At 48.8% G+C, this 17,526-nt stretch overlaps 1 protein-coding gene across 35 annotated transcripts in view; it reads right to left on the bottom strand.

Moving 5' to 3' along the window:
• LOC123792010 (uncharacterized) overlaps window positions 1-17,526 on the bottom strand; it is a 93,284-nt gene that overhangs the window by 26,638 nt on the left and 49,120 nt on the right. For 27 of the 35 annotated variants that reach the window (XR_015725991.1, XM_087865286.1, XM_087865284.1 and 24 more), the window contains 2 exons: window positions 14,570-15,397; window positions 4,552-4,706 (listed from right to left, as the gene is read on the bottom strand). The gene's annotated coding sequence lies outside the window, so the exon portion shown is untranslated. The remainder of the gene's footprint in view (window positions 1-4,551; window positions 4,707-14,569; window positions 15,398-17,526) is intronic. The other 8 variants (XM_087865268.1, XM_087865272.1, XM_087865274.1 and 5 more) reach the window with 5 other exon arrangements.

Genomic DNA, 17,526 nt, shown 5'->3' with positions numbered 1-17,526 from the left:
AGTGGGGTCGTTTCGGCATCCATGGCTTCACCTAGGGAATAGCTCTCAGCTAGGCTCCACATCTTTGATCTTGGAAACCAACTTCCCCTACTGCCAGTCGAACCTGACTCCATTCTTCCAAGAGACCACAGAGCACAGAGGACCCCCATGGGGGGGCTTTATGCAGTCAATTGATGCAGTGGAGGGAGGAGATGTGTTCATGTTTCAAGTACACCCGTGTGCTCTATTTCCTGACACCAACCACAACCAACTCTCCAAGTTCTCCAACAATTCAATTCATACTCCACGGATTTCAGGGCTCAGTCCCACAAGTCTGTCCCCACTGCAGAGGCCAGTCACAAATGGGGTGTTCAAGCTACCCACACTTCTGCCCAACCACAAGGTCAGGTACTCCCTCAGACCCCCTTCTTAGGGTTGATAATTTCACTAGAATGACTCACATCCACAAGTGGATGGATAAAGAAGATGGGCTCCATGTATACAAAGGAATATGACTCAGCCATTCGAAAGGATGAATTCTTACCACTTACATCGACCTGGACGGAACTGGAGTGTATTATACTGAGTGAAACACAGCAGTCAGAGAAAGACAAGTATATGGTTTCACTCATAGGTAGACTCTAAGAAACAGTGCAGAGGATCATAGGGGAAGGGAGGGAAAACTGAACTGGAGGTCATCAGAGAGGGAGAAAAACCATGAGAGACATTTAAGTATATGAAACAAACTGAGGGTTGCTGGAGGTGAGGTGGGTGGGGGGATGAGGTATTGGGTGATGGGCATTAAGGGGGGCACGTGATGCGATGAGCACTGGGGGGTATACGCAAATGATATATTATTGAACACTACGTCTGAAACTAACGATGTAGTATATGCTGCCTAATTGAATTTAAATTTTAAAATAGGAAAAAACAATTATAAATACTCTGTAATAAAAGTTATAGGAATGAAGGGGAAAAAAAGATAGACTCAGAAGTCAGGAAAGCACTTTACTTACATTGACCAGTTTATTATAAAGAATGCAACTCAGGAAATGCCCAATGGAAGAGATGTGTGTAGCAAGGAAGGTCTAAAGGGGGTGGGGAGTGGTGGAGAGCTTCCACGCCCTCTCTGGGGGAAAATCACTTTTCCAGAATATTAATGTGTTCACCAACCTTTTGTTCAAGACTTTTTATAACCCAATCTTCAGCCCCCTCCCCTCACAGATGGCCAGTGGCTAGGGCTGAAATTTCCAATCCTTGACTCCCAGTTTGGTCCTTCTGGTGACCAGCCCCACTGTGATGCCATTTCTGGGCCCCGCCCTATGTCAGCTCTTTAGCCTAAACTCTGGAGAGGTCTGTTGGAGATTTTATGACTAACAAAAGGCTCTCCTATACCTCAGGAAACTGCAAGAATTTTAGGAGTCCTGTGCCAGGAACCAGAAATTTATTTATTTATTTATTTATTTATTTATTTATTTATTTATTTATTTATTTATTTTTAAATTTTCCACAAAGCACTTCTCCAGAAAGGCTAGGCAGACAGGACATTGGCTTGCCTCTTCAAACTACTTCATGGTGGCTTCCCAGAGGGATATCACCTGGACAGTTGAATGGCAGGATCATCTGTGATTTAAATGCTTTTGTTTCCTAAAATCCTTTCATCCTTAAAGTGGAAATACCTAATGGGTCCTAACTAAATGTCCTTTCTAGTGCTAAGGAATGAACACACAAAATCAAGGGCACATGGTCCAAACCGAGAGAGATCTGAAATGCCGATTGGAAACCAAGTCTAGAATCCTCACTGGGCTTTGAGCTGAGACGGGAGAAGGATCTGAACTTAGGCGGATCCCCAGCTCTGCCTGCAGGTCCTGCCTGGCTCAGGCACTAACCCAGAGCAGGGTTGAGTTTAAGATGTCCTGACAGTGCAGAATTCTCCACCTTCTAGATCAGGGCTCTCTGATAAAAACCTAATGCAAGACACAGACATGGTTTCATGTTTTCTAATAAGCACACTGGAAACAAGAGCAATGATTATGGTGAAGTAAATGTAAATGATGTTTTGGGTTTGGTTTTGTTTTTTAAGGAGGCTCCTGCCCAGTGTGGAGCCCAAGGCAGAGATTGAACACACAACCATCAAGACCTGAGCTGATATCAAGAGATGGTCTTTTAACCAACTGAGCCACCCAGGCACACTAAACAATGTATTTTAAATTCACTATCCCCCAAATGTTCACATTTCCACATGTGACACAAGAAAGGTGGCCACATTTCAAGGGCTCAAGAGCCACTCTGAGCTGGTGCTACCATATTGGACAGAGCAGACAGAGATCGTTTACATCATGGAATCCTATCGGCCAGTGCTGTTCAGGCTGTCTCAGGCTATACTGCACTTTGATTTATGAACATCCTGAAATAATCCACGTCTTCAGACTGAGTACTGAGACTCACATCTGTGCCTGGGATTCTCAAACCCAGAGTCAATGTGGGACAAAATTACGTACATGTTGCCAGGCATGGGTGGTAGTGGCTCAGTAACGGTTTAATCAACCTCGTCTAAACTCTCCATCTTGCTCTCACCTTAGCCATCCTCTGGAGAATGTGAGAAACCCATGAATGGAATGAATGATTATCAATCATTTTAATGAATGAAAATAAATTAATTTGGGCTCCTCTCTACTCGCCTTGAATCCTGGCCTCCAGGCGTTTACACGGTGATGAGGCTTCCATTGGCGTTCTCGCTCTCCCTGTATTCACATCCCGTCAATGCCTCTTCGGTCTGAGATTATTTTTACTCCATTAAGGGGTACATAATAGAATATTATACCCAGAGGGTGTATCTTCCCAGTTCTCTGGACACATTATATTGGCTTCCAGTGGTCCCAAGCAGGGAGTGCTTTGGCCCCCAGGGAACACTCGGCAATGTCTGGGTACATTGAAGGTTCCCAACTGTGGGGCGGGTGCTACTGGCATTTGGTGGGTAGAGGCCAGGATGCTGCTCCACACGCTACCAGGCTCCCTGCAGCTCCCACAAGAGTTCCCTTGCCGCAAATGTCAACAGAGCCAAGGTTGAGAAGCCCTGTCTTAAGCCATGTCTGCAACTCCCTTTAAGAAAAATGGGGGTTCCTAGGGGAGCCCCGCATTGGGCTCTGCATTCAACATGGAATCTGCTTGAGATTCTCCCTCTCCCTCTGCTCCTCCAACTCATGCTCTCTCTCTCTCTCTCTCTCTCTCTAAAATATACAAATAAATCATCTTAAAAAAAAAGAATGAAGGGGCGCCTGGGTGGTACAGCGGTTAAGCGTCTGCCTTCGGCTCAGGGCATGATCCCGGCGTTATGGGATCGAGCCCCACATCAGGCTCCTCCGCTATGAGCCTGCTTCTTCCTCTCCCACTCCCCCTGCCTGTGTTCCCTCTCTCGCTTGCTGTCTCCATCTCTGTCGAATAAATAAATAAAATCTTTAAAAAAAAAAAAGAATGAAAAATGGGGATTCCTCCTGATCTCTTTTAACCCAATATTAAACGGCCAATATCTATCTCTATGAAATTAGTCACAGACCCCACTGATGTAAAAAGGAATACACCTATTCTTATATTTCAATTTTTTCAAAGTAGCGAAAGTGTTTTGGGAAGTGTTCTCTCAAAGCTCACTCTCTGGACCCAGTCATTTCTCCCCAACTGTTTTTCCCCATGATTGCAAATATGTATTTTCAAGCATTGTTAGACAAACTGGAACGGGCCCCAGACCACCTGAAATTGGACAACAGCCTTTCCTTTTTGAAAATTTTGCAAGAGAGCATAATAGAAACGAGACATCTAAAGTTGCAGTAAATCATATCGTGTCTTTTATCCAAACTAAAATTCATATTCACAGAACAATTATTACTGATCAGCCATTTCACACCATTTTTCACCGCTTGTTAATGCTAATAAAGTGTATGACTTTTGAATCTGCGGGTGGCTGACCAAAGTGTGACCCCACAGCATGTATAGCCTGTTAGAAGGCTGTGTGCCTCACAGTCAAATCCAACCACCATTTCTAAATATTGCAACTCACGAGTTTCGTATTTGCTTTCTTTTGTTCGCCACAAGTTTGGATACATTTGAAAATGTCCAAGAATAATGAGAATTGTAGACTTTACTTCTGAGATGGGAAATTACAAATAATTTTCATAACATCTTCATATTTCCCTTCTTGACATCGTACCACAACTTAGGTAAATGGCCTTTGGTTTATTCTTTGCATAATGTCCAATCAAGTTTTCTCCCTTCAATTATGTTATATTGTTTTACAGTACTCCTAGATAAGCAGGAAAGTGTAGGGAGCATGAAAATCAAGAGATAATATAAGGGAAATCAGATTGATTTCAAGTTATAAAATTAAATTCTACATCAATCCAGTAATAACTATTTGTTGTCTACTTTTTGCTGGATATTCCTTGTAGTTGATATCCAAAATCAAGACCACAGACCCAGCTATTAAATTTGTCTCATTCAAAAAGAATTAAGACCACACCCATCCAAAAAGAAAAGAATAGTAACCAATTCTATTAGAAATGTTTATAAGTTGGGTACCTGGGTGCTTCAGTCGGATGGGCGTTGGATTCTTGGTTTCAGCTCAGGTCATGATCTCAGGGTCCTGGGATCCAGCCCTGTGTCAGTTCCACACTCAGGAAGGAGTATGTTCCTCTCTCTCTCTGCTCCTCTCCCTGCTTGTGAGTGCTTTCACTCTAAAATAAATAAATAAAATCTTTAAAAAAGGTATTTCTAAGAGGGAAGTTTAGAGTGATACAGGCCTAACTCGAGAAACAAGAAATGTCTTGGATAAGCAACCTAAATTTACACCTCAAGGAAACAGAAAAAAGAACAAAGGAAGGCCAAAGTTAGTAGAAGGAAGTAACATATCAGAACAGAAAGAGATGAACTACAGACTAAAGAGACAATGGAAAGATTTTTAAAAAGACAATAGAAAGATCAACAAAAGACCCGGTTCTTCGAAAAGAACAAAGCTGACAAATTTTCAGCTGGACTCAGGGTGAAAAAAGGAATGAGAACTCCTAAGCGGCAATGGAAGAGATGTTCCCATGGATTCGTAGATATACAGAGGCTCACAAGAGACTACTACTAATAACTACTCCCCAACACACTGGACGACCTAGAAGAACAGGATTAATTCCCAGAAACAGGCAACCTTCCAAGACTGAATCACGAACTGACAGAAATTCTGACTAGACCAGTTACCAGTGGAGAAATTAAATGAGTAATCGAAAGCCCCTCAATAATCAGAAGTCCAGGACCAAATGGCTTCACTGTAAATTCTACCAAATGTTCAAAGGAAAATGAATACCAATCCTTCTCAAACTTTTCCACAAAAAAAAGAAAAAGAAAAAAAAAGAGGAAGGAACGCTTCCCAAATCATTTTAGGAGGCCAGCATTGCCCTTAACAAAAGCTGCCAAGACGCCACAAGAACAGAAAATTACAGACCAGTATATGTGATAAACATAGATATAAAAATCCTCAACAAAATATCAGCAAGCCAAATTCAACAATACAGGAAGAAGTACAATCAAGTAAGATTTATTTCACGGATACAGTGTGGTTCAAAATCCAAAAATCAGGGGCCCCTGGGTAGCTCAGTTGGTCAAATGTCTGCCTTTGGCTCAGGTCATGATCTCAGAGTCCTGGGATCCAGCCCCACCTCAGGCTCCCGGCTCAGCAGGGAGTCTGCATCTCCCTCTTCCTCTAGGCCTCCCCCTGCTCCTGCTCTCTCTCTCAAATAAACAAAATCTTAAAAAACAAAACAGCCTATAGGCCCTTCATCCGTGCTCAACACCTCAACTGTCAGCAAGTCCTAAGCCAGGCTTCAACCCCCACCCCAACGCCAAAGTGACTCTCAGCTTCTCATTTCCAGCCAGTGAAGCAGAGTAGCATAGGCCACTCCCAAATATGCCATTTTCACACATTATTTTGGATTAAAGTTACTTAAGAAACGGCCAGTGCCAGAGGACACTCGGACCTTCCCTCGCGGCACCAGGAGGAAGAGAGGCAGCCTCCTCACCAGCCATGGGCAGGTTAGGGCCGAGGTGGCTATACAACCTTGTTACTTCACTAGGTTACCACCCCAAGCCCAAACTCCTCATCTTGTCAATGCTTCACCAATTGACTCTTCTGTTCATGAAAAGCATTAAAAACAGTCCGCTTTGGTCACTTTTGAGCCTTGTGTTTTGGGGGCTCCTGTACATACAAAATTAAATGTTTTTTTTCCTGTTCATCAGTCTTTTTAAAATTTTTTTATTATGTTACGTTAGTCACCATACAGTACATTATTAGTTTTTGATGCTGTGTTCCATGATTCATTGTTTGTGTATAACACCCAGTGCTCCATGCAACACGTGCCGTCCTTAATACCCATCACCAGGCCAGCAGATCCCCCCACCCCTCCCCTCCTAAACCCTCAGTTTGTTTCCCAGAGTCCATAGTCTCTAATGGTTTATCCCCCCTTCAGCTTACCCCCCCCCTTCATTCTTCTCTTCCTTCTCCTAACAATCTCCCTGTTCATCAGTCTTATGTCAACTTAATTCTTGGACAAGCTGTAGAATCCAGAAGGGAAGAGGGAGAAGTTCTCACCCCTACACTATGAATCAAGAAAACAACTAGCCTCCTCTTATTAGCGCCTCTGCATTTCAGGCACAGGACGCATATCCATTTTACCCCCGAGGGCCAGAAAGGGACACAGTGAACAGAGGACAGAACTGGGCCTTCAGTGTGGGAGCCCCGTCCTGCCCAGGAGGCCCTCCTGATTCACACAGCTCCTTCCTGCTCTAAAATGGTAACATTCTGATGACTTGAATAAAAGAGAGACAAACGGAAAAGAAACTGGTCACTCTTCAGGAAGGGGATTTTGAGGGACTGGGAGAGACTGCAAGGCATGTGGGAACAAGGGGAGGCACATCCCAGTGCCAGGGGGTCAACACCAGCACAGCAGAGAGGCAGAAACTACAGGGCCAGGGTTCCTCTGGAGAGGATGAGTTGTTTTGTAAAGTGGACAAAAAAAACGGGGTTGTCTGGAAGAGCCTTGGGGTACCTGCACCAGGAATAAGGTCAGGGCGGTGGGTCCAAGTCCCCCACAGCAGGGCCTGGAGCCAGAGCCATGGCTAGGTCTATGACGGGCATGAGAACCTGTGAGGGGCAGCCCTGCCCAGCCCAATGCCAGAGCCCTCGGCCACTGGAGCCCAGAGCACCAAGGAGGGGTAGAGAGTGCACCAGGAAGGGAGGCGGCCCAGGATCCTCTGCATGTCACATCCCACGGGCTGTGGTGGGTCACCGTTGGCCGTGCTGGCCAGCAGAAGAGGAAGGAGCCGGCTACGCAGGGGCAGGTGCTAGAGACGCTGGGGCTCTGCCCACACAAGATGCTCTCTGTACTGTGGATGTTGCTGCCTGACTCCTGAGGGGCCCAGGGAGCTCCAAGACAGCCCAGAGTGAAGAGTTTTCTCAGGAGGTGAGCCCAGAAAACAGAGGAAGCTGACAGAAGGCCTGTTGAAGCAGTTGCTCTGCTGGGCCCCCAAGGATCTGCCCACTGGGTGGGGGGGGGTGGCAGGGGCTGTGGCGGCATCCCCCCAACCCCCAGGAGTCATGGGCGGGGGGCTGCTGGTCGGCAAGTCCCCTAGAAGCCCGGCCCCAGGGTAGAGAGCACCCTCGGGCACAGGGCACTGCCAGCGCCCCAGACGCTGCGGGATGGGCCTTGGCGGGGAGTGCCGGGCCCCGACCACGCACACGGCATCTGTCACCATCCAGAGGTCACGGTTACGATCTTCAGGGCTGCTTCTGGCCATCATTTTTCTATGCATATAAACATGAAACAAAACTGATTTTACTCCAAGTGCAGATTTTTCATTCGTGTCTTCTCACTACATCTCCCAAGCGTCATTCTTTTCCTTCAGAAACATGAGTTTTGATGGCTGTACCATTCCACCGCATGGACCTGCTCTTCCAGGTGCCACCAGCACTGAGCCAGAAGCAGGGTGTTCGCAGCTCGATTTCCCAGGGCTCCTCTGCCACTGAAACACAGAGACGATGAGGCCCACTTCCTACAGCCACGGCGCTGGCTCTGAGGCAATGCATGGGACAGGAAGGACAGCATCACCATGTGCACCTGCAGGAAACCCGGCTTATTATCCCTGCCTCTGCTCCAGCTCCCTCATGAACCACTGGGAGAAAGCCCCTCAGCCTGCGGGTATGTTCGTACCTTCCTCTTATCCGCCCTAAACTCAGGGTGATATATCCCAGTCCCCACTCTGGCCTGGTGAGCATACAGACGGGCACCTCAAATGTCCTTACAAAGCCCTAGCCTCAACGGACAATAGAAGAGAGCCCTTTCCTGTGCCTAAATGGCAAAAGCAAGCAGCTGAGTACCCGTTCTTGCATTTCTAGAGAATAACAGGAGATAGTTTTGAGGGAGAAGAGTGTTTTGACGGAAAAGACTAGTTACATAATTACACTTTGAGCGAGATAAGAAACATTAGTGTGTGGGAAGCCAGTCTTGCAAAGAGATGTTTCCATTTATTTCCTACAAACACTGATCTGAACCTTTGGAAGCTGTTTTCTCAACCCTCCTACAGCATCTGCAATTTGGGGTGCTAGCTGTAATAATATTCAGGTCACAGGTTACCCTGACAACATTTGTTCCCTTTTCAACTGGACCATTACAACAAGATGTTCAAATGTGGTGTTTTTCTGCATTACAGGTAGACATAGCACTATTGTACTTTCTGTCTGTCTTGCCATGGTAGGAATGCTTAAAGTATTTATATACTGCCCTCTCCTTACCTGGATTTTTGTGATTTTTAGTGACCCCCCCACTGCCCTGGGACTATGGATCAAAATCTAAACTTTTGAATGTCCCTTAGGAGCTCTTATAACCTGGCTCCAACCTTCCTTTCCCAGTTCTTCTCCCTGTCATGTCCGTGTGAAACCTCTGCTGGGGAGCACCAGCTAGATGCTGGCACAGGGTGACGTCTTGGGCGACAAGAAGAAATTCTCTGGTGCGGGAGACACGGTGAAATACTAAACAGCCATGCGTTCCAGTGAACATTCGCTGAGTGCTTACCACGTGCTGGGCGTTGTCCTAAGGTCCTCAGGCACAACTCAGTCAACACTAGGAGGGAGTAGGAGTGTTATTCCCATTTGAGGGATAGGGAAACCGAGGCACAGAAAGGCTCAGTAACGTGCTTAAATTCATCAGGCTGGGCTACTGAGTCTGCAGGGTTGCCCACATTGCCTTTGGCCTGTCTGGAGCATGGTGCTTCAAACCCAGGGGAGAGCAGAGCAGGCAGCCCGGGATTCTTGAGTGCATTGTGCAGATCTTGGCTTGCTGGGGGTGCAGGGGAGAGTGAATCACGCCACCTCGATGTGAGGTTGGGGAAACTTCCTGAGAACAGCTGGCTGACTCAGATCCTGAGATCGGTGTTGTTTGGCCTTTCCTATCGCTGGGTCTTGCCCTCCACAGCCTGAAGAGGCTGAGCCCGTCGACCCTCCCACATGCCCCAGTCCTGCCACTGTGCCCCGAGTGGACTCAGTGCCCAGGGAGTGACGCGGCTACAAGTGCAGGGTGGCAAGAGGGGCCACCACTCAGAGTGAGGAGAGGAAGGAGCCACAATGGCCCTGAGAGGGACCAGGGGCCCACTGACCCCAGGCTACGGGGCCTGCGTGCAGGTGACAGCACCTGCTCCATCCACCATGGAAACGGCACACGACGGGAAGGCACACAGGTTTCAAGTCCACATGAAAGTCTCTGTGACCAAAATTAGAAGGGGAACTTTTGCAACATCCATGACATTGAATATTGTTAATGAGTTAATGATCATGTTGGGTGGTATTTACTGGGCTAAGTTGCCCGGACCCTGTGTCACGGCACTAACAGAGTCAGGCCTCCAACCCAGATTCAGAGCCCAACAGCGGACTCAGGTCTCTCAGCCACTTGGTACTCTGATGCTGCCAACGAGTAAGGTATGTGAGAGCCCATAAGGAAGGGGTGACTCCCCAAGAGAAAAATGGCTAAAGGACGTGTTACGGGCTGAATGGCATCCCCCAAATTCACAGGTTACAGTCCTTGCCCTGAGCATCTCCAATGTGACTGTATTTGGGGAGAGGGTCTTTACAGAGGGGATTAAGGTGAAATGAGGTCACTAGGGTGGGCCCTGATCCAGCGGGGACTGGCAGCCTTACAAGAGGAGATCAGGACACAGGCACACACAGTGGGATGACCAGGTGAGGGAAGACATGGGAGGGGGGCCAACGAGAGAGTCTGCTGGAAACACCAGCCCAGCCATGCCTGGATCTCACACCTCCAGCCTCTGGACTTGACAGAAAATAGATTCCTGCTGTTTAAGAAACAAACTAGTACAGAATATAAACTGGAAATTCCCCCCCCCAAAAAAATAACTTATGGCCAGTAAACTTTGAAAATGTTCTCTTCATATGTTCTATTTAATGTATCAAACTGGCCCAGATCAAAACAAACAAAAAACAAACAAACAAAAAGCCCATTAATGTCGATGTTGGTGAAGGTGGAGTGAGATGGGCACTGCTGTCAGGAGAGCTGACTGACCCAAAGTTTCTGGAGGGAAGAAGTTTCGATCCTGAGCCTATCGAGTGTTGGCAATGACGTGCAGAACCATGGGGGTCCTTACACCTGCTGGTGGGAGTACAAATGGGTATTACTGCTCAGGAAAGTGGTCGGGCGTCATTGTGCAGAGTTGAAAAGGCTCCAACTCTGTGGCCCACCAAGGCTGTTCCCGGGTGTGTGCCCCGGGGAACCCTTCCACCTGCACGCCAGGAGGCAAGCACCAGGATGCTGGAGGCGCTGCAAGCATCCCGTCAGGTGTGTGCAGAGCCAGACAGCCAAGGTGTGTATGTAGAAAGATTCGTGACGTGGGAAGAGAGGAGCAAAGTCACAGAAAAACACAGGACAGGAGTTTGCATGAAATCTAAAAATATGCAGCACTAGTATTAGCTTTTTAGGCTTAAGTTTACCTCTACGAAAATCATGCAGAAAATTGAAGGAGAGATAAACACAAAGTCCCTCAGGGGGCCTGGCGGGCTGTCCATGCTAGACGGGGTGGCAGGGACACGGGCAGGCCACCGCTGCTAAACATGCACGTGCTAGAACGAAGAGAATCCTTTCTAAGTAGGAACTATTTTGTAATTAAAATAGTAGAAAAATGAACAGAAGAAAAAAATCGTAACATTATTTTGGGGCGGTGGAATTGTGGGTGATTCTCATTTTCTGCCTGTTACTTGTTTGAATTTTCTGTTTTTTAAAAAGTCTATAGTGAACGTGTTGTTTTTATCTTATGATCGTCCTTTTTTATTATAAATCTTTCAAACATACAGGAAATACTGGGAATGATATAGATGAAACACCCAAATATTGATTGTACCAACTGAACAAATCTTGAGATTTTGCCAAATTGGACTGTTTTTGTTTTCATATAAGAGAAGAGACAGAAAAAGTTGAGGTTGTCTGGTGGCCCCACCAGCTCCTTTTCCTCAGAGGCCACGCCCCGTCTCAACTCCGGGTGTAGTCCTGTCCATGAGCTCACACGTTGACTATATGTAAATGACTACAGTAACGCTCCTAGAGGTTTAAATGTACAGGAACATTCTCACGCTCTGTGGATTCTCCTGCAACTTGTTTTCCCCCTGAACACATGCTTGTGAGACTTCCTCACGTTGGCTCGTGTAGATCTTGGTCATTCCTGTAACTGCTATCATGTTTTCTGTTGCGTGAAGAGCCCAGGATACACATTTCTGTTGCCTGATTGATGGACACTTGGGTATCTGGCTCTTTGTTTTTCCCTGTTATTGAACACGACACTACAAGAGCGTCCCGTGTGTGTCTCCTTGGGTACAGGTGTGAGAACTCCAGGGTTTTTAAGACCCGATGGGAAGGGCCTCCGGGATGGAGAGGACAGATGTGGTCACCTCGCCCAGACATGACCATATCATTCTCCGGGAGCATATGAGCATGTGTTTGCCCACTTACCCATCTCACCTGGGTCGTATCAAGACTTTCTAGGACTCCCAATCTGAATAATGTAAATGCTACCCCATCATGGTCTGAATTCTCCTTTCACAGTGCTTTCTCAAACAGATGCACAAACGTTACAGATGCCCTTCAAAGTACGTGATGAGATTTTATCTTTGGACAGTGAGACCTGTGATGACAGTGGGCACAACCAGGCAGGGACGGCCATGGAGTCACATCGAATGTAGACTTTAGAGGCACAGAAGGGGCAAAGGACCAGCAAGCACAGTGGGCTGGCCCTGGCTCAGGCCACAACCTCCCCATGTTTGCGAGGAGGACCCAGGATGAGTAGTTCAAAGCCATGGCTATGAAATCAGAATGCATGTCTGTCTACAGTAAGAGAGACACACATGTGAAATGCTCACTGGCCTCCCATCCCTCTCCCAGGGGTCCTCCTGTCAGAATGACTCCTATCGGCCCAGGATGGCTACAGGGAGTGCAGAGGTGGGCACAGAATTAGCACCGCAGTACTGGAGCAGAGGGCAGAGGGCAGAGGCTGTGGCGGGAGCAGCAGGAGCGGTGGGAGCCGGAGCTGCCAGGCCCAGGGCGGGGTGGGGATGGGGCCTCCCTCCTCAGCAGGATGGGGAGATTCTGCTTCTTGGAGACTCCAGGTACTGTGACAGGCCAGAATTCACATTCTGTGCTCCAGAAAGGTTTCCTGTCTCACAGCAAGCTGGGGACGCCCACTGGGTCATCAGATGTTTAGCCCTGCTCTGTCCAGAAGAGGCAGAAGCCGGGGCGTGGTGCTGAGGGGCTCCAGGAGACTTCTGGCCCATCCATGCACTCTGCAGACCATCTCCCGCCCCAGGTCTGGAGCACAAGGTGTGGGGCCTAACAGGTGTTTGGGATCCCGGCTCATCCGACAGGATCTGAAATACACATTTCACCAGCAGCTTCCTCAGTGGCTCCTTGTGATTTTAAAATAGCAAGAACCTGCGGTTCTGAAAGTCACCCATTTCAGAAATACTGTACTCAGCAAAATACCCCACCCAGCAACTCCAGAAATCGCCCGAGGAAGGGTCAGACTGAGGAGGGCCCAGCCTGGCAGCAGACGACGTCGGGATGCCTCAGGCTCTGTCCTCCCCATGTTCGTGACTCAAGAACTCAAAACTATTTGCCTCTCTAGTTGTTACCTAGAAGGCAAACCTGATTCCATCACTTTGCTGCTCAAAGCCCTTGGGGGACTCCCTACTGCCCTCAGCACAGATTATTTAAAAATGTTTTCTAATGAAGTAAAACCCTTTTTCAAACCAAATCTTAGAATCCTAATATCAGAAGCAGGTGTAAGTGTTGAATTTCACTACCTGTCTGTAAGCTCAGGTTTATAATCTTCCTGTAAACCACCTAGTACACGAGCTAACATATCTGGGGGTCTGCCGCGAGTCTGGATTAGGGACATAGCCTATCAGAGGCTGGCCTGGGTCTGGAGAGTAGATCGAGCCTGGGGCCTTGGCCGTTAGATGCCTGATTTCACAGGTCTGGGCCCCTGGGCACTCCCTGCATGGCAGAGCCGGCCATCCCCAGGCAACCCAGGCCTGGCCCTGCCCACATCCGCGGGCAGGGATCTGTCTACACTCTCACAGGCAGAAGGCATTCCCTCTGGCTGAGTGGATGTCCCTCTTCCCTTCCTCCAGGACTCCAGAGGCCACTCATCGACAAGATCCAGCTCTAAAGCCACCTTCCATCCGCTGAGAGCCCCTTGGCCTGGGGGACCCACTTGTGGAGCATCTCGTGAACCGTTATTAGTCACCTATCACATTGCATCATCCTGTGCCTCTCCCCAGTGGTGCCGTGAGCCACACGCCTCCTGAGGACAGGTGCATCTTCTTCACTCCTTACTGCCCACCATGCAGGCCACACCACGCATAGGGGAAGCCCTGAATTTGTCTTGGTGAAGGGGTGACTAAATAAGGGAACTGATTATTTCTTTTTTTAAATAAAACTTGCCTCCTTTGGGGAACTAAGAAAAAATAAGGCTTTTCATCAATGCTATCAGAGTTGCCCCCCTGAATGAAACATTAAAAGTAAACCATTTCCTAGGGACCCAAGGCACACAATTCACGCTGGAAACTTCTTAGAAGGATGAGGTGAAGGCCCTGCAGCCGAGGATGTTTCCTGGAACTTGGGAGCAAAGTCCAGGTCTCTGGCTCCCATAAAAAACGAGGCTGCTGCTTCCCAGACGCCCATGGAAAGAGCCTGGTTATTTCAGAGCTGAAGGAAGGGCCAATTACAGATGGTTTTGTTGTGAACCACGAACAGATGGAAGAAATTCTGGGCTAACAAAATGTAAATTTCAATCTGCAAAGAAACCTCAGAACACAGCTCCCGAGACAGTAGGGGGTCCCACATTTCCCAGCGCTAAAAATGCGGGGCTGTGGCAGGCAGGATTTTGTTGTTGTTGTTGTTGTTCAACCTCTTTGAACAAGATGTAACAAGAACAGAGGAAATCAATGCAATTGCGATTTCCCTCTGAGCTATGATCTCTTTAATCACGGCCGCTTCCTTACCCAGAGCGATGCCGTTGGGCTCCTCTGGCGGCTGCCACACCATCCACACGGACTGAGTGTCACTTCTGGCAACACGAGCCTCACTGGCAGGCCCGGGGCTGGAGGGAGGAGAGGAAACCATGAGGCAGGTGCCTCTACGGTGTTACGTGGAGACATGACGAGGTTACACTGTTACACAGGACTCTGTGGGCTGGCCGAGCATTCTCTACCACAGGTGACTCTGTGCATGGACCAGACACTCCAAGGCCACGGATGACTTCTGGAATCTAGCTGGCTCCGTGTGGCCCCCTAATGATGGTAAGAAAACACCTCATTTAGAATCCAGCTCATCTGCTTTTCCAACTTCCAGAAGCGGTGCTCACGCACTGTGCTGGGAGCCCATGAGTGCAAGGGGTGCGAGGCTGCAAGCACGTCAAGCCTGAGGTCAAGATTCTGCCCGTCTGGGCTGAATCCTTTCGGGAGTTGACACCTGCCAGCAAGTGTTAGATAAATCAGATGGCCTAAAGTCCCTCCCCACTGACAAAGTCACATATTTACAAGGAGTGATTTTTCTCGTGTGCACCATCTTAGAAAATTAAGAGTTGGCGCGTACAAATGCACAAAATAATCCCGTGTGATGTGGCCCCTTTGCCTCCAGCTCACAGCCATCGTAAATATATTCACGTAAACAGCCCGGTGAGTGAGTGTGCGGCCAGCACCAGAACTTGTGGTTGGAGCTTACCTGACTCCCAGATGAGAGGCAATGGGCTCGGAGCAATGCATACAGAGACGGGAGGATGTGTATTACAGTCATTCCGGGGCCACCGAATTCTGCCTCTGGTTACTAAGCTGAGAACGGTATTTAAAAGTTTAAACCCGTGTTTGAATACATCTGTGACCCTTGCACTTGGTAACCTAAACGTAAGGAGGCTATGGGCTCCCACACCAGGACCAACTGCACAAACATGCAAATTTTGATGGCAGCCTCATGGGGTCCCCATCCCCCGCGCCATCCCCAAAGCTGATCATTTGGATTGCGCTGAAATGAGGGAGAGGAAAACCTGCCTCCAATCACACTGCGGGAGAAGAAGGAAAAGTATTCTGTGACTTACAGCCTCTACTTTAGGAAGAGGAAGTTGTGACTGGCCAAGGTTGGAGGCTCCTTTTTCTTTTCGTTTGTGTAACCGGGATGCCATGGCTTCCCATAGTTTTGCAAACAACCTTGATCCAACTGCCCCCATCAGACCCTAGCCCCCCGAGGCTCTGCACCCAGGAAAGGATGGTGTGCAGAGCTCCTTCCTCTCCTTGACTGAAGCCCAGCGCTGGTGCTGTCTCCCAGCAGAACACAGAGATGCCTTCCAGCTCGGCAGCCGAGCACCATGGGGGCTAATTGAATGACTTCAGCCAACATGTACCAGGAAATCTACAGTTGTCCTACTTCTGTGAGAAGCTTCTGATCCCGAACGTGTGTGTGGGGGGGGCAGTATCTCCCCCAGGATATACACCCCTCCCCGACTATTCGCTACAGTCAGTGTAAGAATAAAAATGTAAAATGAGATAACCTTTAAATGTCTGACAAACTGGAAAAACATATTTGCTGATGATTTAGACGTCCATAGAAGCAGAGCCATCAAGAGGTGCTTGTGATTCTGGCCCAGAAACACAGGTGCAGGGCAGTGTGGGAGCCCGTGGAACCCACCGCACTCTGTGCGGGAGCTTCTAGGGACCTCCGGGCATGTGGACGATGGGAGTGGGTGGCACCACGGAAATCAAGGCACCCAGGCTGGGAGTGGGGCTCTTAACCCGATCTGTGCTGACACTGCCAGCGGGGCGTTTTATGGCCCCCGCCCACCCAGCCTTTACTGCACTGCCTCTCATAGAGTCATGACAGAAATTTGCAGAAGTTCGTCATTAGGCTGTAGAAATTCACTCCAGGCTAAAATTGGCCATATAAATGCCCAGTGACTGAAAAACAATTCTGTTTTGTTTTCCTCAACTGAAAAAAGGGGTACAAAAGTGGTTCGAAAATTAAGTTAAAAATGACAACTGTCCCGGTTGTTTGGGCTGTTCAAGCACACCGCTACCGTACTGTCATCCTTGGTCCGCTCTAGGATGAGGGGAGAGCTGGGGACTCCGTTGCCAATGCGGACGAACGTCAGCACCCAGACCTCGCATAGCATGAAATTCTGGAGACCGGCCAGCAGCGCCGACTGCGTGTGGTTCCCTTGCACGATGGGACTGCAGGGCTCGGGGGTCAAGGTCGTTGGCCCGGAACAGAATCTGGAGCATCCACACCCAAGCGTGCATGGTCATGGGGATGCAGGGTGCCAGGAGGGGGCCTCTCAACCACAAGGCAAGGACCAGCAACTGCGGCTTCTCCCCCACAGCAGCGGTGTTTAAGGCTTATGGATCTAGTTTCCATATGCTGGTATTTAGTGGGGAAGATGTGCTCCAGAGCAGAAGAGGAGCTGAGTTAGGACCCAGCCCATGGCAGGGGGAGCTGCCCCTGAGCCGTGATTTCCAAGAGCTGAGGCACACAGCAGCAGGCACACCAACCACATCCACTAGAACGAGGACTTGGTCATAAACACCGACACTGTGCTTCCTACAGAAGGAGCCAGTGCCCCCTCGGTTTCCCAGATCCTTGGGAAATTGGGCTCCTGCCTCGAGAGAGTTGCTGGAATTCCCTGCACCCTGGGCCACAGTCCCCCTGGGCTCTGTGCTGCTGCCCATGCACAGACACAGCACCCTGGGAAACTCCCGTCCACGGCCCTGCCTGCTCCTGCTGGTTTGCTAAGTCCTCACTCACAGCTCATCCTTCCTGAACTGGTCTCTTAGTCCAGGACCCAGAAGGCCATAAGAGATGGCAGTCCTCAGGGAGGAGCTTGAAAACAGCAGGGCAAGCTCTCTTCTCCAGGACCCAGGTATGTGCTGTGGAGTTGTGGTCACTACACCTGCCCAGTGAGATCCCCACGTCC

Source organism: Ursus americanus, chromosome 10, assembly GCF_024610735.1.
Source record: "Ursus americanus isolate L20-20 chromosome 10, mUrsAme1.1.p, whole genome shotgun sequence".
Classification (NCBI taxonomy): domain Eukaryota; kingdom Metazoa; phylum Chordata; class Mammalia; order Carnivora; family Ursidae; genus Ursus; species Ursus americanus.
This window is presented reverse-complemented; position numbering and strand designations above follow the sequence as displayed.